The sequence below is a fragment of the Eulemur rufifrons genome, chromosome 28 (assembly GCF_041146395.1).
Source record: "Eulemur rufifrons isolate Redbay chromosome 28, OSU_ERuf_1, whole genome shotgun sequence".
NCBI classification, from domain to species: Eukaryota; Metazoa; Chordata; class Mammalia; order Primates; family Lemuridae; genus Eulemur; species Eulemur rufifrons.
Genome location: NC_091010.1, coordinates 55,968,645 through 55,991,730, shown reverse-complemented (window position 1 = coordinate 55,991,730; position 23,086 = coordinate 55,968,645). Strand labels below are relative to the sequence as shown.

Here is a 23,086-nt window from a genome sequence, read left to right as displayed (position 1 = left end):
ATGAAAGACCCATCCCAGAAAAAGGTACTCAGAAGATGCTTGCAGCAAGGCAACTGTTCTGGTCACAGCAGTCCCTTTCTCTACTCAGGTGATGATGTATAATAGGAAGACCTCCACAAACCAACCACCCAAGGACAGACTTTTACCCAGCCTTGAGGAAATTAAAATGAAGGCTACTCATACCCTTCTCCGAAGGCTACAAAGCACACATAACTAAAAGCAAAGAGACACACACACGACTATATGTGCATAGAGTGACATATTCTCATAGGCATAAATGAGCATTAAATACATATATGTTTTATATTAACAAACACGCATGATTTTGGTAGTGGTAGAAAAATCACTCACTGGGAATAAGTGACAGCTTGTGAGAGACTGCAAGAAAATGAATCTAAGAACTCTCTTATTAGTAGTAGCATGAATCAACAGAAAGATCATGGGCTTTGGAGTCAGTCTGACAGTGGCTTTCCTGATGTGTACTCAGTTCTGCAAGTAATGGGCCCAAACTAATAGAAAGGAAATCAAATGAAGTTGGCATGATCTTGATGCACTGAATCAAGATCTAGGGGCCATGAGTGGCTGATTCCAGACCTCCCATACTCCCGCACCCCTGCTGTCCATCTCATTATCTCTACTCCCAGGTGAGAAGCATTTTGCACTGGAATCCCCAACTCAGAGGTGACCTGTAGCCATGCCCTGTCACCTGTGCTCACCTGGCCTGCTCAGCTCTTCTCTGCCTCCTTGGAGAGCTTTGCCCTGCTGTCTGGTGGTGCTCTGCCAGGGCTGTAGACTTTGGTTGGGACTTACAGGTGCTGAGAATCTGGGCGGGTACCAGTCACCGGGCTTGCTGTCCCTGGCTGATTTTTCTCCCACCCTCCCGCCCCGCCGATTCCACCCAGCACATCTGCTCAGACTGTTTATCAAGTAACCTCAAGAGTTTGGAGTAAACGTTCCTGGCCATGAGTCAAACTGAGAATTTGGCTGGGCTTCAGTGGAGCACTCTCCATGGCCTGTTTTCTCTCCTTCATAGCCATCTTCCCCTGCATCTTGAGACTTTCACAGTCCCTCATCCCTTCTGCACAGCCCTGCTATGTGTGGCGTCCTTGTCTCCCAGGCCCACACTCCCTACACCGTCTCCATTTGAAGTTCTCTTCCTCTCACTTGAGCCAAGACAGCTGCAGACGCACTGCTCTCAGTCAGCTACCAGGAAGAAAGCGGGCTGGTCTAGCCCCGTCTGGGAATCAAATCTCTATCTGCCTTTGCATCATCTGTGCTGGCTTGTTAGCTCTGTGCCTTTAGATAAGATAGCTGATCTTTCTGAGCCTTAGGTAAAACATTTTTTAAATGCAACAATAACAACTATTTGTTGGCCTAATTGCCATTTCCTTTGTAAATAATGACAAAGCCCTTTTTGATTTCTTCCTCTTTTTTCTCCTTGAACTAAGCATCCTGGAAGCCAAGACTGAATATGTAGGAGAGGCATAAAGACCTGTTTTGTGTATGAAGCGCTGGAGTAGAAAGAACATAGGACTTAATTAATTCTGGCTTCAGTTCCTGGCTGGGTAGCTTTCAGCAAGTTACTCAAACTTTCTGATTCTCCATGACCTCATCATTACAATGGCAATAAAAATACTACCTTCCTCAAGCTTAGGGTTTGGGGAGGATTACAGGAGAGAGAAGGTGCAATTGTGATCTATGCACTGGGAAAATTTGTGCAAATGTTGGACTTGGCTACTGCTATGATATTACAACCTCCGGCTGGAGAGAAGCCCTTTAATGACTAGTTCTTGCACCTGCTTTGTTTCCTTCCTGTTTCCCTGGGGTTGTGGATATGTGGATAAAAGAGAGTGAAGACCTGTACATGGATGTCTATAGCAGCATTATTCACGATAGCCAAAAACAGTGGCAACAAGCCAAGTGTCCATCAACAGATGAATGGATACATAAGTTGAGGTATATTCATACAATGGAATATTATTCAGCAATATAAAGGAATGAAACAAACCTTGAAAACTTTATGCTAAATGAAAGAATCCAGTGAAAAAGGTCACATCTTGTAAGATTCCATTTATATGAAATGTCCAGAACAGGCAAATCCAGAGGAGACACAAAGTAGATCAGTAGTTGCCTAGAGCCAGTGGAGGTTTTGTGGGGCTTGGGGAGTGACTGCTGATGGGAAGGGGTTTCTTTGGGGGGTGATGGAATGTTCTAAAATTGATTCTGCTGATTATTGTACAATTCTGTGAACATAGATAGTAGAAATCATTGAATTATGCACTTTAAATGGGTAAATTAAATGGTGTGTGAATTGTATTTCAATGAAGCTGTTACATATTTTAAAAAAGGAGTGGAGGCCAGGTGGGTTGGCTCACACCTGTAATCCCAGCACTTTTGGAGGCTGAGGTGGGAGGATTGCTTGAGGCCAGGAGTTAGAGACCAGCCTGGGCAATATAGTAAGACACCACCTCTACAAAACAATAGAAAAATTAGCCAGGGGTGGTGGTGCACACCTGTAGTCCCAGCTACTCAAGATGCTGAGGAAGGAGGATCACTTGAGCCCAGGAGTTTGAAGCTGCAGTGATCTATGATCACACCACTGCACTCCAGCCTGGGTGACAGGGTGAGACCTCATCTCTAAAAAAACCAAAAGAGAAGAAGTGGAGATACAACTTTGATTTTCACCTTTTTCCACCTAACAGGAGCCCTGCAGGGGTTCCCCTTGGAGGCTGTTTGGCTGCACTTGACCCTTTGACTTCCTGTCCATCATGACAGGTTTTCTCCTTGTGCCCTTTGGACAGGCCCATGTGCTTTGGGACAAGCCCCCCTTTGCTGGTCCCTGTCATTATTCTATTGCGCCAGGGACTTCTCTCACAAGTGCCTACTTCCTGTGCCGTGACATCGTTTCATGAGGTCAGGGACCTGTGAAGGGTCTGGTTCATCTTGGTGCCCCCGTGTCATTGTCATGTCTCCAGTATAGTAGATGCAAAATGAATATTTGTTGAATGATTGATTATTTACATAACAAAAGGGTTCCCTTTAAGTTCCTTTAAGTGTTGAGCTCTAATACATCAAGACCATCTAAGGGTTTGTTTCTATCTCAGGGCCTGTGGAGCCTTACAGGGCTCCTGTTCTCATGTAAAGTTTAGTCTTTGCAGCAACTAGGCCGGGAAGGGACTGATTGCCCCGTTCAAAGTCACATCATAGGCCTAACAGGACAGAGGCCGTTAGTCACCCCCAGGCCTGCTTAGCCCCCAGACCCCGCCCTCCTTACAAGTCCTCTTCTAGCCTAGCAGAACAGGGAGAGCTTTGGAAGGGGAGGTCAGCAGCAGCTGCAAAGGATGAAAACATGGAGAAGCCCAAAGTCATGACAAATCACTGAAAGACAGGAAATGCATGTAAAGCATCTCCAACATGGAAGAGTGAGTCACCGGGATTCCCACCACCTCCCCAGGGTCATAGTGAGCTGCACAGCTGGTATCAAATAGGCTTCCCCGCTGGTGACCCCAGCCCTGCTCAGCCCCACTCAAATGTCACTTCCCCTCTTGGCAAGTTAGAAGCAGCCAGGCCTGGAGCCCGGGGGCTCCACGTGACTACTCAGAATGCTGAGCTGCAGCCCCTGGGCTGGGAGCCTCCACCGAGAACCTTACTGAGTTCAGGGCTCCCCTCCCCAGGTAGAAAATCCCCACCAGGCAACACGAGGAAGACACCACCCACTGCATCATTAAATTATAACAAGCTCTGAAACTCACTCCAGAAACCCGGGTCTGTTTGTCCTTGCAGTCGGAAGGAAGCGTGTGATTGGCTGGCCAAGCTCGGCCTAGCAGGCCTTATCTCTGCCTGGTTATTATTTGATTAAAGAGCCTTCCTCCTCCTGTGGGTTTCAAAATTGCACTGGGAGAGTTTGCTGCTGCCAGGGGGACTTTTCCTGAGGTTACTGCCGAGCACCCAAAGTCCTTCAGCTGGACAAACAGGCACCCAGAGCAGCCAGACCTCCCTTTTTATTCAGCCATAGCCTGGGGCTGCCTTCTGCAGGGTCCGATCAGCTCTTCGAATCAACTGGTTGGAAACAATTCCTCAGACACCTCAGAGTCAAGGACGCAGGTATTTACACACTTTGGGGTGGGGGGTGGTGGGGGTGGGTGTGATTTCTTGGGATGTCATGCCAGGAGACGCAGGGGTGGGATGGGGGCTGGGGCAGCAAAGTGGGACACGTGAGAGGCAAACAGTGGAAAGAAGGAGGTGGAAGAAAAGAGAACTTGGGATCTCAGGATGCCGTGCAGAGGCGGAGTGAGGCTCCTGGGTGCGAGCTGTGCGCGGCTGGAACGGGGTGCGAGCACGTTTGTGATGTAGCATCCACGCCTGCAGGAGTTTGCTCCCCCTGGAATCCTTCCTGAGGTCTAGCCACCCTCTTGGCCTCTGTGTAATCCCTCACCCTGGCTCAGAACCCCAAAGTCCTGAGAGGGTTTCGGACATTTTATGAAAAATCCCATTGCTCTAGCTTGGGACATCGTCAAATCTGATTTGCGAACGGGACGTGGCCTTCCAAGGCTCTGCTTGGTGGTGCAAATCCTTGCACAAATCCTTGTGATGTGGGCTGCAGAAGGAAGATGAGTGGGGCTGAGCGCCTCAGTTATGAGAGTTCGTTTCCCACTTTGTCCGAGATCTGTGTGGGATGTGCTACATCCATTCTCATCCCCACCGTGGTCGCATCTCAGTGGTGTTTTCTGAGACTGGGTTGGGCGGACGGAGGACTCCCTCACTGCAGATGAAAGCTGGGCTCCGTGTGGGGCTGACAGGGATTGAACCACCTGGAACGAAGATGGAAGACAGAGGGAAGGACAGATTTCATCTTCTTTAATTGTCAGGTTTGGCTGGAGGTGGCCGAGGAGGACAGGATGTGATGCAAAACCAACGCTCTTAGGGTACCTAGGGATTCCTGAAACTGATTTCTCCCTGTGTGCATTGTAGGTTAAGAAATAGCCTTGCCAACTGCATTTCCCTTCTCCAGTCTGGGTGGCTGTCTTTATTCCCACGTGTTTCCATCTGTGTTGTCTTCACTCTCAAGTGTTTGTATCCAGGGTGTCCTACTTTCTTAGCTGCGGTGGAATGACACCACGGCTGTGTTCCACAGGATGCAGGACATTCTCCCTACTGACTGCTATGGTCCCCTCTGGAGCTTTCTCTGCTGGGGCTCATTGGATTTCCTGAGTCTGTTCAGAGTCATAGGTCCGAGAGGTTTGTCATAGCGAATCCTGCTCTTCTTCGTAATTTAAAGGAAATGCCAAGCGGTGGAGGACGAGCCCAGTGCAGGGGTTTATGCTTCCTGGACCTGATTCTTCTTTGCTCTGTTGGGAGCACGTCCTTCCTTTGCCACTGTCCGGATGCTCTGTGTCCTACATGCCTCTTGGCCTCTTTTCCTACCCTTCTCTGTCTCTGTCTTGCCATGTGGATGCTCTTTCAGTCCTTCACACCCACCACGGTCAAGGTTATCACATTTTATCTTTTCTGCTTGCAGCGTTCTCCACTCTACCCTGCCCCCAGGTCTGGCCTAGTGAACAGATTAGTCAGGGCTCCCTCTGAGTCAGCCACCCCCTTTGCTGGGAGGTTAGGGTTCCCTGAACTTCCCCTTCCTGGCCGGCTAACCATACTGTCCTACGACTGCTTGTTCCCGATGCATTGCCATTGCCGCCACCAGACCGACAGCTGTGTGAAGGCAGGATCTGTACCGGTCTCGCTCCCGGCCAGGCCCCAGAGTCCGGCAACGTCTGGCACCCAGTAGGTGCTTACTGGCACTAACAGCTAACGTTGCAGAGTGGCTTCCCTCTGCCCAGCACTCCTCCAAGAGCTTTATGCTTATTAACTCATCTCCGCAAGCCGGCGAGGTGGGTGTCAACCCATTTGACAGATGAGCAGACTGTGAGTTAGGGAAAATATCCAAGTTAGCACAGTAAATGGTAGACTTTGGAGCCATGCTTTTACTCCTGTGCTAAATGAGCCAGTGAAGAATGAATGATTAAAAATAATATAATATGCTGAAATTAAAAAAACAAGAATGAACGAATGATAGCAGGCTATCGGTGAGAACACGGTGACTCTTTCACATGCTCGGGGGGACCTGTTCACTCAGCTGTGCCCACCGAGCACCTGCCACGTCCAGGCTGGGAGCAGGTCTTTGAGGACATGGTGAATAGCGGCATAGACCCTGAACTGAGATGCTTTCTGTTCCGAGCTCTGTTCTGTCGTCTTTATTGGCATCTGCTGTCCTGTCAGCCTCTTCCCTGCCTTGGTAGCCGGGTGTCACCACGTATGGGCTCCCTTCTACAGACCTGGAGAGACTTGGAATTTGGTCCAGCCCTGAAGGATGCGCTTGGGGAAGCCAGTGCTGCCTGGGTGCTCACTGTATCTCAGGCACTGTGCTGGGCTCGTTTAGCCTCCTTATGAGGTAGAGGGGTTAGCACCACCCTGTGTTTCAGATGAACAAACCAAGGCTGAGAGAGCTTAAGTATCATGTACCAGGGGCTTTCCCTAGACCCTCAGCGCTGGGCTCACCACATCCTGGTGCCTGGTTCCCTTGAACAGTCCTGTCTCTCCACCTGCATCCCTGCTTGCTGGGTGAGGACTCTCTCCCTGCTTTGGGTCCTCAGCCCCCTCTTCCTTGCCTGGACCCCTGCCCTGGCACCGGCTCTGAGCGCGGGAGCTTGTGGGCCCACACTTGTGCCTGACTTGGCAAGATAGGCACCTGCCCGGGGACCCCAGCTTTGAGCTGCCCTGAGTCCTAAAGTGACCCCTTCCCCTCTCCTCCTCTCTCAGGGAGTGGCTCTGGGGCACCTGGTCCTAGAACATCTCATTGGAAAAAGTCTAAGCCAAGGCCTCCAGCTTAAGGCACTCTCGTAAGTCTGTTAATGTTTTGCTGGAAAAGTACAGCTAAACAAAAGGGTCATTCGTAGCCACAGCTGAATCTTGTTTCCTCCGCTTCTTATTTAAATTGTCTAAGCTCTCATTTCCTCATTTTTCAAATGAGTATAATACTTTTCCCAGGGGGTTACTTTGCGAATAGAGATTCCGTGCTCAACGACGTCAGCTGCAGGCTCACTGCGTGTGACCCGGGGGTGGGGGGCAGAATGAGGCAGAGAAAGCTGCTGCCCTCGTGGAAGTTACAGTCAAATGGAGGTGACAGGCATTAAAAAAAAAAAATCACAAAAATAAATAGGCCATTTCCATCTGTGATGAGAAAAAGGACAAAGGACCTAATTTAGATGGGGCGGGAACAAGTTGGAAAGGGTCATAGCATTTGAGCATTAATACCTGCCTCGACCAGGATGCAGTAGGTGCTCAGCATGTGCCTCCCTGGCCAAGGACCTGCTTCTGCCTGCGGCTCAGAGTCTCTGCTTCCTAAGGCTGAGTGGCATCTCTGGCATGTTAACAATTCGATGGCAGGATAGAGCCAGATGAAACGGGGGCCTCTGACTCCCTGTCCAGGGCTCTTGTTCCCCAGCTGCCTCTGCTGATGGAGACAGGCCAGGCCCAGATTCAAGGAAGGAGGGAGGGAGAAGTGGCCAGTTCTGTCTCCTAGAATCCCCTTTCTACCAGCATCTCCTTCCGCCGCCACCCTCCACCTCCTCCCCTCCACCCCCCGCCCCCCAGCTAGAATCCAGAACCCTCCCTCCCCTGGGGTCACTGCTTTCAGAGGGAAACTCCTAAGTCCCTTCCAAGGAACTGTGTCCTTCCTGTGGATGCAGTTCCCTATGTCCTTCCTCCTCAAGTAACCACATGTCTAGCCATGCTGGGCCATTAACCCACCTGGCTGGTGTTCTTCCATGGTGGAGTTCTGAGAACAGGAAGGCCACGGGGCGGGTGGGGGTTGAGGATTTGGGGATGGGCCCACGTCTGTTCCATGCTGCCCATGAGTGCTCCCAAGGCTGCCCACTCAGCCTCCCCCCAGGAGCACCGTGTTCCTTTTGCGCTTACACAGTGTCTATTGTGAGCTCTCAGGCCCGGGCATGAGTGAGGCTCTTGCAAAGAGCTAGTTAGCATTTTTTCCAGACGAAGCCAGAAGCTCTGGGAGGTGGTGGGAAGGCTAAGCCTGCAGAGAGTGATGAAAGGAAATGATTAGCCCCAGGCTCCTGAAACAAAGGGAATGTCACCATCTTCAATCCTCTCCCACCTTTCCTGGGGGTGGGGGCTGCCCCCTTGGCCTTCAGAAACACATCAATTCTCCCTCCATCTCCTGGTCCCTACCTGGGGCCTCACTCTTGCCCCAGCTGTCTGTTAGTCAATCCTGGCTCATTGCTTGCTGGCCACAGGGCTTACTGGGACCTCCCAGGGGCACTGGTGCCTTGGCCACGGATGCCTGAGCTATAATAGTGGGAAGGAGGGTAGGAGCGGAAACTCCAAGGCACACAGCTCCTCTTCACATGAATTCAGGATGTGAAAACTCCCTGTATGGGGGGGACTCATTGAGAAGGGAACAGAGATGCTATGCAAACACTACACCAGGAGCATTTCCAAAGTGACTTTGAATAGCAGCTTGTACCCCACGGCAGATTACCCCCAACAGGTCCTAAGAGGAAAATGACAATGTGTTTGCAATGGAAAGTTTACCTTCATTGTTCAGTTTCCAGAACTCACAGCCTTGCTCACCCCCAACCCACCACTCTGCACTCCCCACGGTGGGACCAGTTCTCCAACTGCTAGCAGCATGTCAGAGGCACATTGAGGATCCCGGGTGTCGTGCTGAGCTGGCACTAATTAAAATACTCCATCACAGGCTCCCCAGCCACAGGCCAGCAGAAGCCTTTTCCGGCCCGCTGCTGCTGCTGTCCTCCTCCTCAGCGGTGCGATTGCTTAGAGAGCTTCACATTCAGCCCCCCTACCCCACCCAGTGCCCCGTGGGGCTGGCGGGCAGCGTAGCTGTGTGCTGGGCTTCAGCATCCTGCCAGAAATCAGGCTGGCCAAAAAAACACCCAGAATGAGTCTTGAAAGAAAGTGACATCCATTTGCCTGTGGGCTGGACTTTCTCTGAAGGGAAGAGATGGTTGCTGTGGAACTTAACCCTGAGGGCTGCTGGTCACAGCGTAGATTTTTTTTTCTTTTTTTCTTTTTTTTTTGAGTCAATTCCAGAAAGTGACTATGAGGAACAAGGGCCTGGGAAAATTAAAACCTCTGGGCCTGAGAGCTCTCTAGGACTTGACAATGGGAAGCCAGGGAACCAAGTGAGTGGCTGCAGTAGGCAGGAGGTTGGCTTCTCCCCACCCCCAGCCCAGCTTGCACCGGACATTTGCAGGCACCACGCGAGAGGAGCTGCGCCTTTGCTCCGAGGTCCTCAGGCGCGTTGTGGGAACTGCAGCTGTCCTAACCCCCACTGAGCACCTCTTGGGGGCACATTTTAAGGATCTTGTGGGATGCAGCTCAGGGTGAGCCTGCTAGGTGAGGGGGGGTGTGGGGCCCCTTCCACCACACCAGGCGAAGGGTGCCCTGCGATCCTCAGACTGCACAGGACTGTGAGGCAGCACTGTGCATCCCTGGTGTGTTGCCATCGCTCCTTCAATGCCTTGCTATGCCGCCATCCCTGCCCCGTGTCACACCAGCTTCTTGACTCAGGGCAACAAGGCATAGTGGCTGCTCTCAAGGAACTCACAGCCCAGTGGAAGAGATGGGTGATTAACAGGCAGTTCAGTGTAGTATTGCAGAGTGGAAAATGGGACCCCACCATAGAGCGGTGCAACGTGTTCACAGTGTAATCGTGTCTCCCCAGTTCTCCCCACACCCCTCCCTGCCCTCACCCTGAACACCTGTCCCTTTCAAGCTGCGTCCCCAGCCTAGTTCTTCTCCAGCCAACTCCACTGGTTCCTTAACACTCACGGTACCACATTCTACACTGTAGATGGGTGCTGTCTAGGGTGTTTTTTCTAGTCTAGGGTGACATAAGAACCAAGGACAAAGTAGCAAGTCTTTAATACAGATAAATGTATTTAATTTGAGAAAATTCCCTTTGTTCTGAGAGTCTATCCTTCCTGCTTGCTGGGATGATCAAGCAATGGTGTTGGTTGATTGACAATTTATGTTTAGTCTAATTTCTGTGTTGTGACTGGGCAGAACAAAGAAGTTAGTATCCCTTTGTTTACTGCACTGTGATAGTTCCCAGTCTGGGAAGCACTGTCCAACAAGCTGCTCTAACACCCAAGGCCAAACCCAAGCAGGAGCCCTGGTATGTCCTTCTTAGTTTTCGACTTCCCAGTGTGTAGCAAAGTGGCAGAGTTGATACATTCAGATTCCACTCGCCGCCCCAAGACACTTAGCTAACTGTGGCAGCCAAATCCTTAAATAGAAACTACTGTTTTCTTGGCGTCTCAGGCTCTTGTATGTTTAATGCCCCAAGTATCTGCTTTCTGGGCCAAACTCATGAAAATCTAAAGGGGAATTATCCGTCTCAGAAAGCAGTTGTAATGGAAATAAAAGCCATCAGTACTCAGTGTTATCAGGATGTTTAATTTTTCATTGATATTTCAAGATAAAAGTTGATCTTCAGGGTTGCATGAACTCAGGTCACCAGCTTCCACTTAGATGCAGCTTAGAGACTGCTGCAAAAGATGCCAGTAACCCTGGCTTGGGGTAGCCAGATTTTAGGGGTCCTTTATTCACCGGCTCAGGTTAGAGGATCTCAGGATCATCAGATCCGCTCTGGTTAAATGAATCCCCTAATGCATCTGGCTATCCTGACATTTTAGATATGGTCCAGGGCATTGGAAGTCTCCCAGAAAGCTTGATGGATAGAAGAAAATGTCTACTAAGCAAGCCAAATCCCAAGAATGCAGGTGGTGGAGTCCAAGTTTTTGGGCTATATTTGAATGTTTCTGTGTTAAAAGTTGTTTAAAATAAGCAAGTCATGCTAGGCTTAGATATTCAGCCACAAGGGGGGGAGGTTGCTTTATATCTGTTTGCAATGTTGGCTTCATTCTGTGGCAGCAACTGCAAAGGGGACTCTCGTGCTTGGACGGAGTGCTTCCTGAGGTCAGGGATATGCTCTGTGTGTGATATTGGTGGACACCCCCTTTTCCCTCTGCCTGTCTCTCCCTTGGGACCCAACACCTCTCCTGGCACATAGGAGGCCAAAAAATGGTTGCTGGTGACAATGAGAATTCAAGTAATTAATACATTGTATAGAGAATCAGTTTCTACCTTGACCTTAGTTATTAATATTTTTACCTTGACTATTTAGTTATTAAAAGAAACCTTTCTTTGGCTAGATCATTGTGTTTGGTTTGCATTTCTTAGAAAAGGAAAGGAGCGGGAACATGAGCAGCAAAGGCCTCCAGGGGAGCATTCTGTGTTCCCGGTCTCTGTCTCCGAATCCTCTGGAACTTGGCTCTAGCTGCTTATTCGGGGGCTGCTCCAGGCTGAAAAGCAACAGGTGTGGTCCACTTGAACTTACATAATTGTGCTTGGCTTGTCTGGGCTCTCCTGCCAACTTTCCTACTGAACACGCTCCTCTTGCAGTAGGCAGGTCATCAGCTTGAGGTCATGGCGAGAACATTGTAGAAGGTTTCAGGGGATGTTTCTCATCAAGGCTCTGCCAGCTGTGTGGCCCTGGGAAAGTCTCTTTATCTCTCTGGGTTTGCTTTCCTTATCTGTAGAATGTGTTGTATTAGATCAGAATTTCTCCACCTCAGCACTATGGACGTTATGGGTTAGATCATTCTTTATTGTGGGGACTGTCTTGTGCATTGTAGGATGTTGAGCAGTGTTCTGGTCTCGAGCCACTGGATGCCAATAGTACCCCTCCCTTCATCTGTGACAACCAAAAAATATCTCCAGACGTTTCCAAATGTCCCCTGGGGGCGGGGGGCACAGTCACTCCCAGCTGAGAACCATTGGATCAGATGCTATCTACCTGAGTTTGAGAAGCCACATGAAGAGTTGGGAATGCACCCTATTTTATTGAGCTTCTAAGTGCTAGGCACCGTATTAGGCTTTGCTGCTTAAACATCTGTTTCCAGATATTCTATTGAGAAAATCCATCTACTTCATGAAAATCTGAATTAGAGCTAAGGTGGCATTTGCATGGGCATGGAAGTAGAGTGGAAAAAAGAGATAGAATTCCTGTTGAGGGTCTTACTAGCCATGTAGCCTCAGTTTTCTCAACTGTAAAACACCAGCTTTTCACATTGCTGTCAGGACCTAATGCTCAGTGTGTAGGAAAGCAACTAGATTGTAGCTGACATGCAATAATTAAACTTGCTCCCTTTCGGCTCTCTTATCTCTGAGGGGGTCAGATCTGCAAAGGCCATTAACTTTGCCAGTATTGCTCCACTATTTCCACAAATGTACCCTTTGCTCTCCACCTGTCCCCCAGGCCCCTCCCTGGTCAGGCCAGCATGATATGTCATTTTAAAAATCCCCAAAAGTTTATTTCATGAAGAGTCCCCCAATCTGTTAGATCACCAGATCACCAGATTATTGATCTGGGCCACCTTTGCAGGGGTTACCTCTCTTTATCCAAAAAAAAAAAAAAAGATTCTTCAATAACCAGAAATTTGCAAACACCATTGTCATTTGTTTGCTTGTGTGGGATAATGACAATAGGAATCGAGGACAAGGGAAGTCCTACAATGTGTGTTACCAGCACTGCTCCACCTGGGGTGTTGACTGGGGTCTTATCACCTCCCCTGGGTTCTCAGTGTCTTGAGGACACTTGGACATCTCCCGGGAAAACGTCTTGGTACCCGGTAGCCTGGCATGGGGAGAGGCACCGTGGCGCAGTGGTTGGGAGTTCAGGGTGAGGGAGTTTGAAGCTGCATCCTCCTCCTGGTCAGACTCTGGCCTGGGCCTACAGGGAACATGGAGAAAGTGTAGCTCTTGAAAAAGTAGGCTCAGGCTCAAATCCCAACTCTGCCACCAACTCCCTGTGTGACCTGGGGAAATGTATGTCTCCTTCCCGAACTCCAGCTTTCTGTCACGCCTGAGAAGTCTGTCATCACGAGGGTCCTTCCCTCACTGGGCAGGTGTGAGAATTAAATTACAGAATTCACGGGAAGCACGTGGCACATTCTGATAAATACTAAGTGTTCAATAGAAAGTCATTATTATAGATACTATGTATCATCTTAAATGGTAACTATAAACAATAATAATAATAAATATAGTAGATGTGAAATAGACAATGAAAAGTGGAAGTTTGGGTGAATGAAAAAGGCTTGAGGTTGATTCATTCTGTTATTGATAAGAAAATAGGCTCACAAAGGCACACAGAGTGGGGAGGGGTAGCCAGGCCCTCCGTGCTGGCTCACGGGAGAGCTGGGGCATGTACCACATCTCAAGTCCCCTGCAGATGCTGGTTCCACCATGCTGGGGACCGCTTTCCTGCTCAAACATTTAAAGCCTGTGCTTAGAAAGTTGCACAAAAGCGTTGTGGCAGGCCGAGATCCATGCCTTCCTCTCCGGGAGCACGAATCCAGGAGGTCACCACTGCTCCGCCATCTTTTTTTTAGCCACATGTAGAAGACTAAAACAGGACACACAGCTTTCACCTCTCACAAAAATCAAATCACGGTAGATAACAGACTTATACCTTTGGTCGGAAACTATTAGAATTCTAGAAGAAAACGTAGGAAAGACTCTTACAGACATTGGCCTAGGCAAAGAATTTATGAAGAAGACCCCTAAGGCAATCACAGCAGCAACAAAAATAAATAAATGGGACCTGATCAAATTAAAAAGCTTCTGCACAGCCAAAGAAACAGTCACGAGACTAAACAGACAACCTACAGAATGGGAAAAAATTTTCGCATACTACACATCAGATAAAGGACTGATAACAAGAATCTATTTAGAACTCAGGAAAATCAGTAAGAAAAAATCGAACAACCCTATCAAAAAGTGGGCAAAGGACATGAATAGAAATTTTTCAAAAGAAGATATAAAAATGGCTAACAAACATATGAAAAAGTGTTCAACATCTCTAATCATCAGGGAAATGCAAATCAAAACCACAATGAGATATCACTTAACTCCAGTGAGAATGGCCTTTATCAAAAAGTCCCAAAACAATACATGTTGGCGTGGATGCGGAGAGACAGGAACACTCATACACTGCTGGTGGGACTGTAAACTAGTGCAACCCCTGTGGAAAGCAATGTGGAGATACCTTAAACAGATACAAGTAGACCTACCATTTGATCCAGCAATCCCATTATTGGGCATCTACCCAGAAGAACAAAAGTCATTCTATAAAAAAGACACCTGCACCCGAATGTTTATAGCAGGACAATTCACAATCGCAAAGATGTGGAAACAACCCAAATGCCCATCAATTCATGAATGGATTAGCAAAATGTGGTATAGGTATACCATGGAATATTATTCAGCTATTAGAAATAATGGCGATATGATATCTCTTTGGTTCTCCTGGAGAGAGTTGGAACCCATTCTATTAAGTGAAGTATCCCAAGAATGGAAAAATAAGCACCACATGTACTCACCAGCAAACTGGTTTCCCTGATCATCACCTAAGTGCACATTTGGGAACAACACCAATTGGGTATCGGACAGAGGTTGGGGCTGGGGGGAAGGGATGGGTGTATACCTACTTGATGAGTGCGATGTGCACTGTCTGGGCAATGGACACGCTTGAAGTTCTGACAAGGGGGCATGGGGGTGGGGGAGGGGATGGGTGTATACCTACATGATGAGTGCGATGTGCACTGTCTAGGGAATGGACACACTCGAAGCTCAGACTCGGAGGGATGGGGAGGCATGGGCAATATATATGACCTGAACTTTTGTACCCCCATAATGAGCTGAAAAAATAAAATAAAATAAAATAAAATAAAATTGCACAAAAATTGAGGAAAATAAGTTTAAAAGGGCTGGGCACAGTGGCTCACACCTATAATCCTAGCAGTCTGGGAGGCTGAGGTGGGAGGATTCTTGAGCTCAGGTGTTTGAGATCTGGTCTCTACTAAAAATAAAAAAATTAGCCAGGCATGGTGGCTCATGCCTGCAGTCCCAGCTACTAGGGAAACTAGGCAGGAGGATCACTTGAGCCCAGGAGTTTGAGATTGCAGTGAGCTATGATGACGTTACTGCACTCTAGCCCAGGGTGATAGAGTGAGGTTCTGCCTCATAAAAAAAAAAGAAAGAAAGAAAGAAAAAAGAACCATGTGCTTTTTGCAGAGGGGATCTTTCTTGTAGGCTGTTTCTTGAGGGACTCTTTCTTCAGAGTAAGAGGGAAATGAATAGTTTGTCTAATATGTTTCGAATTACCTAGAGCTACCCTAAAGGAGGGAGTTTCAATTTTCTATCTTAGCTACACGGAGCAGGAAGAGTAGACTGAGTGTTTCTCTCTCTCTCTCTCAGACACACACACACACACACACACACACACAGAGGAAATTCAGTGTCCCTTTCAGAGCAGAGTGCTGAGAGGAAGCCCCATCCTCCCCGCTCCAGCCCACACTAGCCCGTTGCTAATGTACAACCCAGCATCGCTGAAACTATCCCCTTTGTCCTTTGGCCTCCCACCTTCTCAAAGTTCAGCCCTTGCCTCCCAGCCCAGACCCAAGGGACTGGTGAATTGATATTTTGCTTTAATGCTGACATTCAGTCTCAAGGGCCACTCCGAATCACTAAACGATGGAGCACGAAGAATGGTCACCTTCCCAGTGAGATCTGAAGAGATTTCTCTGCACTGGGTCAGACCCGTGATTCATATCTTGTCTTTCACCTCTGGCCTATAGCTCAAAAATTTGCTTGAGAAGAAAAGACTGAAGTGTTCAGGCTCACTGGTTGAAAGAGGAAAGTGTTGAATGGAGTGACTCAGGACTTTTCCCTTCAATATTGACTATTTTATACCTGCTTGGAATGAAAATTTATGTAGGGTTGTTAGGGTGTTGGCATGTGAAACCATGTGTAATTACAATAGGAATGGAACTTGGTTTAAAATGGATAGATTATTTGGATTAAACTCTATTGTAGTCTTAAGTGATGGTTATAATTCAGTCAAAAGGTTGAATCAGTAGAGTCACAATTCCTATCAGAACTCCATCTCCTATTTTGACTTTTTAAACTTAACAGTTTATCCACCTGCTGTCTTCCTTCTTTGAAGAGGTCTGGGCATGCACCAAGCACACATTTTAATGCTTTTCTTTTACTTCACCCCCCCACCTTTTAATCCTTTTCTAGCATAGCATGTATAGAATGATGTTAAAGGAGAGTTTGGCAAACTATGGCCCCCTACCTACCACCTGCTTGGTAAATAAAATTTTACTGGTGCAGGGTCACATCATTGCTTATGTATTGTCTGTGGCTGCTCTTACACTACCTCAGGAGTCAGTAGTTGTGACAGAGACCGCATAGCCCACAAAGCCTAAAAAATAATTTACTATCTGTCCTTTTATAGAAAAAATGTGCTGATTCCTGACTTAGAATATGAGTGTTGGAGTCAAACATGTCTGGGTTCAAATCAGGTCTTGGTTCCTTGCTCGCTGTGACGCTGGGAAAGTCGCATAACCTCTCTGTGAAACCTAGAATAGGTAATGGGGATAATAAATTCCTATCTTGGAGCATTGCTGTGAGAATTCAGAGAGACAGTATTTGTACAAACCTATAGCCCTGTGCCTGGCCCAGAGTAGATGCCCAATAAATGGTAGCTATGATGATGGTCATTCATGCCTTTATCCAACAAACATGCGTTCAATGCTTTCTCTGTGCTAGGCCTGGGGGCTACAGCAGGGATCAAGACATAGGGAGTCCCTGCTCTCATGGAACTAACTTCCTCACTTTCCAAGGGGGAAGACAGACAATGATCAAGAAAATAAACCAACAGGTTATTTTTAGAGAGTGGTAAGTGCTATAAATAAAATAAAATAGGATGATATGGAAGAAAGTGACAAGGCAAGGGACAGTTGCTAACAGAGCCAAGATCTAAAAATAAGAATTAGCCGTGGAAATATGTAGAGAAGGAATGTTCCTGGCAGAAGGGACCATAGACACTGAGCCTGGGATGAGCTTGGGGTGGTCCAGGAACAGAGAGATGGCCTTGGAGATCAGGGCAGAGTGGGGGAGTGGAGAGTGGTAGAGGATGAGGAAGGAGAGGCAGGGAGAGGTGAGGCCGTGTCACAGCTTGTAGGCCTGGGGAAGACGTTTGGCTCAGAGGCAGAGGTGCAATCTGAGACCATGATGGGGCAGAAATGTAACCAGGTCCATGGCCTCATTCTGTGATCTTTGTTGTCAGCATTATTCTCCCTCTTTCGTCTGTGGCATTGGTGCCTGTTGGAAGCAGGAATGAGTAGGGTCCCAGTGGCAGGTGTTGGTTGTGATAAGCCCATCACATCTCACTTGGGCTTTTCTCCTCATGGTGCCCCTGACTCACCGCACAGATCTGGCCAATGCCGTGAGCTCTTTGGAATCATTCCTTATCAGAAGCTTTTAATGCTTCTCCAGGTAGAGCACTTAAGGTGAAAACCAGTTAATGTAGTCTCAAAACGCTAATACATTTCCAGCAACATAAGACCACCAGATAAGCATTTTGTCCCCAGGGTCACTCAGACTTCACAGCTCAGGTCCCGTAATTAGCATTTCTTTTATGCCTAAATCACCAAACAGACATGAAGAGCTCCAGTGATAATATTTTACCTGTTGGGGGTTTAAAAGAAGGCTTTAGATATAATCAGTTACTCAACCTGCCCCCAGATTTGCTAATAATAGCCATGCAGTACTCACAGGAGCAAAGCACTACTGCATACTCGGCCCACTCAGAGGTAAGAGTATGCCTGTGGTTTACCTACCTTTATCCATTTTGTATATCTCCTCCTTCTCTTTTTGTTCTCTTCTTCATCCTCCTTCTCCATCATCTTCATCATCATCAAAACCTTTTACTGGGGCCGGGCACGGTGGGTCACGCCTGTAATCCTAGCACTCTGGGAGGCCGAGGTGGGAGGATTCTTGAGCTCAGGAGTTTGAGACCAGCCTGAGCAAGAGTGAGACCCTTTTTCTACTAAAAATAGAAAAATTAACAGGGCAACTAAAAATAGAAACAAAAAATTAGCTGGGCGTGGTGGTGTGTTCCTGTAGTCCCAGCTACTCAGGAGGCTGAGGCAGGAGGATCCCTTGAGCCCAGGAGTTTGAGGTTGCTATGAGCTAGGCTGATGCCATGGCACTCTAGCCCGGGCAACAGAGTGAGACTCTGTCTCAAAAACAAACAAACAAAAAAACCCCAAAAAACTTTTATTGAAAGTACTTAGCTCACTAATATAATAAATACTTTCCTTACAATATACAAACATGCGTTTTAGACATTGTTAAAAGAACAAGATCCAAATGTGGCTATCTTCTAAGTCAGGCTTTCAAACATTGATTCTTTTTTTTTATTTGACAAAAACTGTCATATTTATGGTGTACAATGTGATGTTTTGATATATGTGTACATTGTGAAATGACTGAATCAAGCTAATTAACATATCCATCACCTCACATACTTGATATTTTTTTGTGGTGAGAACATTTAAAAATCTACTTTCTAGTATACAATACATTATTCTTTTTTTTTTTTTTTTTTTTTTTGAGACAGAGTGTCACTCTGTTGCCTGGGCTAGAGTGCCGTGGCATCAGCCTCGCTCACAGCAACCTCAAACTCCTGGGCTCAAGTGATTCTCCTGCCTCAGCCTCCCAGGTAGCTGGGACTACAGGCATGCGCCACCATGCCCGGTTAATTTTTCTTTTCTTTTTTTTTTTTTTTTTTTTTTTTGAGACAGAGTCTCACTCTGTTGCCCGGGCTAGAGTGAGTGCCGTGGCGTCAGCCTAGCTCACAGCAACCTCAAACTCCTGGGCTCAAGCGATCCTCCTGTCTCAGCCTCCCAAGTAGCTGGGACTACAGGCATGCACCACCATGCCCGGCTAATTTTTTCTATATATATTTTTAGCTGTCCATATAATTCTTTCTATTTTTAGTAGAGATGGGGTCTCGCTCTTACTCAGGCTGGTCTCGAACTCCTGAGCTCAAACGATCCGCCCACCTCGGCCTCCCAGAGAGCTAGGATTACAGGCGTGAGCCACCGCGCCCGGCCATCGGTTAATTTTTCTATATATATTTTTAGCTGTCCATATAATTTCTTTCTATTTTTAGTAGAGATGGGGTCTCGCTCTTGCTCAGGCTGGTCTCGAACTCCTGAGCTCAAACGATCCGCCCACCTCGGCCTCCCAGAGTGCTAGGATTACAGGCATGACCCATCATGCCCGGCCACAATACATTATTCTTAACTGTAGGTCCCATGCTGTGTAGTAGAGCTCCAGGAACTTATGCTTCCTGCCTAACTGAAACTTGGAACCCTGTGACCAACATCTCCCCATTTCCCACCCCCTCCCTCAGCTACTGGCAACCGCCATTCTACTCTCTGCTTTATGAGTTCAACATTTTTAGATTCCACATATAAGCAAAATTATTAGGTATTTGTCTTTCTGCATCTGGCTTTTTTTCACTTAACATAGTAATGTCCTCTTGGTTCACCCTTGTTCTTGCAAATGATTGGGTTTCCTTCTTCTTTAAGGCTGAATAGGATTCCGTTGTGTGTACATACCATGTGTTCTTTATCCATTCATCTATCAGTGGACACTAAGTTTGCTTCCATATCTTGGAGAAGAGCAATAATGCTGCAATGAACAGGGAAGTGCAGGTAGCTCTTTGATAGAGATTTCAATTCCTTTGGAGATGAACCCAGAAGTGGGCTTGCTGGATCGTAGGGTAGTTCTAGTTTTAGTTTTTTGAGAAACCGTCGTAGTGTTTTCCATAATGGCTACACCACAAACTGCTACTCAAATTCTTAATCTGAGGTCCATGAATGACCTTGGAGAGGGATTATGAGCCCACTGAAACGGAATGCAAACTTTAACATGTACATATGGGGGAGTCTGCAGTTTCATCAGATTCTCAAATGTTTCTAGGTGCCAAAAAGTGAGGAACTCCTGCTTTAAGACTTCAGTGACTCAGTCAGGAGTACAGGTGTCAGAGGAAAATGTGCTGGAGTTGAAGCTGGGGAAGCCTGTAATTCTGAAACACTCCCCGCTTTGTCAGTTATGATCTGTGAAAGCAAATGGGACTGATACCCGGATCCAACGAAACCTTTCTTTGAAAGGATCAGACATTTTCCTAGGAACACTTAGGATAATCACAGACATTACAGAGGACCCACTATGTGCCTCTGTCTCAGTGCCTTGCATATTTTAACCCTTAGTCCTTACAACACTATAACGTAGGGACTATTATTAGCTTTGTTTTACAGATGAGGAAAATTAAGCATAGAGAGATAAAAACCACAAATTGAGTTTACTTTCAACATTCCAAGACCCTTCACAATTGTGTATAATGTAGTTTGCTGAGATGTAATTAATGGTTCAGAATAATTACCATTTTGGACATGTCTAAATGGCAGCCATGGTGTAATCTTGAAGTACATGCCTAATTAATAGCAGGATTCCTATATGTGCCACCTCTGGTCTTGTGAATAAGAATAGTTTACCAGGTCACGTGCAGAAGAGAACCAGTTGACTGCTTTGCTTAATTAAATGGGCTTACTAACCAAGTAAGTAACTATTTTTGTAACTATTACCAGTATGAAAAACAAATTCACACCTTGTACGTAAGGCATGCCACAATTCTGTGGAGCTTAAAGTCAACTTAACTTTATCTCTGGGAGGTTAAAATTTCATTCATTCCAGAATTTGATCAATTGATGACGCTTTAGATATAATTCACCCTTTACCTAGATTGTATTTATTTAACAGTTAATGAGCAGGTGACCTAGAAATCTAGATGAGCTGTCCTCTAAGAATATCACTTATAAATAACCTAGAGAAAAGCCAACAGTATCAATACTAAAATTTATTTAACCCATTCATTACCTATAGTGATTACTAAGAATTCTACAATTCATATAAGTATGCTTAATTTACGTATGTTTCCAATGATTTATGGAGGTAAAGTAGGAACACTCGACCAGAAGTGAGAGCCTCTGGAAAAAGTAACCATAACATAATTGATAAAAGGGAAAAATGTTCTTCCATCTCATAAGCAGAATTGGTTGTGCAACAAGAATGGGGTGATGTATGATTTACTCTAAGTGAGTGAAGTTTTGGGGTCCATGAGCCATTCAACCAGCAGTATGGGGCTAGAAGAGGAAATTCTACCTTGTGACCCTGGATTATGAAAAGCCTACCCTCTGCTATCTCACTTTGATGTTGGAGATCATCTTTGCAATAAAATTCAAATATTTTATGGAGTAATAGGATGATGACTGCCAGTTAGATAAGATGTGGTCAAAACCGCAGTGGAGCCTGTTACGCTTACTCAAGTTTTGCTTTATATAATGTAATTTAGATAACTGGAAACTGGGTTGATAACGCTCTTTACTTTGGAAAACTTTTCTTTTAATTCTGTAAGTTAAAAGCTAAAGACAGTCACACAGGGTATGTTTAGAACACCCAAGAGCATAAATTTTCCAAAAGAAAATCTCTGAGCTTTTATATGTCCTTAGAAATAATAAAACTAAATTTCTTTATAAGTCTTCTAGAAATGAGCTTAAGTTGAACTTAGAGTGATCTTCCTCCCAATTAGACTTAATGAGTGAAGTTCTAGTTTACTTTGAACTCATTAGAGAATAATCTAAATGTAAAGTAGTTCTGCTGCTCCTCTTCATGGCAATTCTTTTTTTTCTTTTTTTTTTTTTTTGACAAAGATTGGTTCTGAGGGAGGAAAGATAAAAATAAGTCTGTTTCTAGCCTGGTCTAGCTTTCCCTTTCAAGTATTTTCAGATTCCCTCCTTCAAGTCCATTGCGTGTGTTGTGTTCACTGCCTGGCCCCTGCTTCGGCCTAGTTCTGGCCTGTGGTGTCCATTCCATGGTGGAGCACCACCTGTCGTGCTGCTGGTCACCACCGGAGACCTGGGCCCCTATTCTTCTTTGTAGCTATGTTGTTCCCTCTACTATGACCCAGAGAGTGGGGTAGGGGCGGGGAGATGGGAAATCTGCTGCCTGCCTTTCTATCAAGCCCATAAACACGCCTGCCCAAGACCCATAACGTCCCCAGCCTGCAAACCTCTGTGGTTCACACATCCCTCTTTGAATACTTCTCTTCCCAGGCCTATCCTTGTCCGGGACTACTGACAGTTGTCACAGCCATGCACACTTTCCTTTTATAAGAATGTCTAAATCATGTCTCGTATTTAGACATTCAACAAATGGACATTGGGCGTCTGCTTTGTCCAAGGTGCTGTTTGTTAGATGCTGGGAATGCAGGGGAAAGGTCAAGAATAACACTGAAGAGGGAGAGGCAGCTATTAAAACATGACTTCTACAAACAATCACTTCATTATAATTGTGGGAAGTCCCACAGGGAGAAACATAAGCATAGGGCCCAACTTAGTCTGAGGGTCAATAAATATTTTCCCGAGGAAGTGAGACTTGAGCTGTGTTATGAAGCGTGAGTTGGGGAGAAGGGGGCGTGGGGAGACCAGTGCAGCTGGAGCACATACAAGGGAGACCAGAGGCTGGCTTTCTTGAGGACATGAAAGAAGCCAGGGTGGCTGGAGTTGGAGAGAAAACAGGTACGTGGAAGGTGAACAGGGTAGTGAGATGATCGAGGGCAGACTGGGCCAGGCATTAGAGGCTATGTTAAAGACTTCACTTTTTGTCCTAAAATCTGTAAGAAAGGAATAATTGGAAAGATTTTAATCAGTTGGAGTGGGATGATGAGGAGAGAGATGGGGGTATTTGTCATGGTCAGTGTTGCATTTTCAAATGTTCATTCTGGCTGACACGTGGAGGATGTTTGAAAGGGCAGCAGCTGGCAGATGTAGCCACTCGGAGTCCAGGCGGTAAGTCGTCATGCCTCCCAGGAAAGATGGTGCTGGTCTGGATTAGGGTAGCACAGGCAGACAGGGAGATAATGGGTGATGGGTTTAAAGCTACTTAGAAGGTGAAGTTGCTAGGAGGGAGTGTCAGATGAAATGTGGGAAGAAGTCAAGCATAATTCCTAGGCCCTTGGTCTGCTAAGGAGACAGTGTGGGGTGAGAAGGAAGGAGGGACTCGAGCCAGC

The 23,086-nt window shown here is 46.7% G+C and overlaps 1 protein-coding gene across 2 annotated transcripts in view; it reads left to right on the top strand.

Annotated features, from left to right (window-relative positions):
• The first annotated feature begins 3,888 nt into the window (after positions 1-3,888).
• The window catches only part of GPAM (glycerol-3-phosphate acyltransferase, mitochondrial), a 59,418-nt gene continuing 40,220 nt past the window's right edge, over positions 3,889-23,086 (top strand). For both annotated transcript variants that reach the window (XR_011231659.1, XM_069460629.1), the window contains exon 1: positions 3,889-4,104. The gene's annotated coding sequence lies outside the window, so the exon portion shown is untranslated. The remainder of the gene's footprint in view (positions 4,105-23,086) is intronic.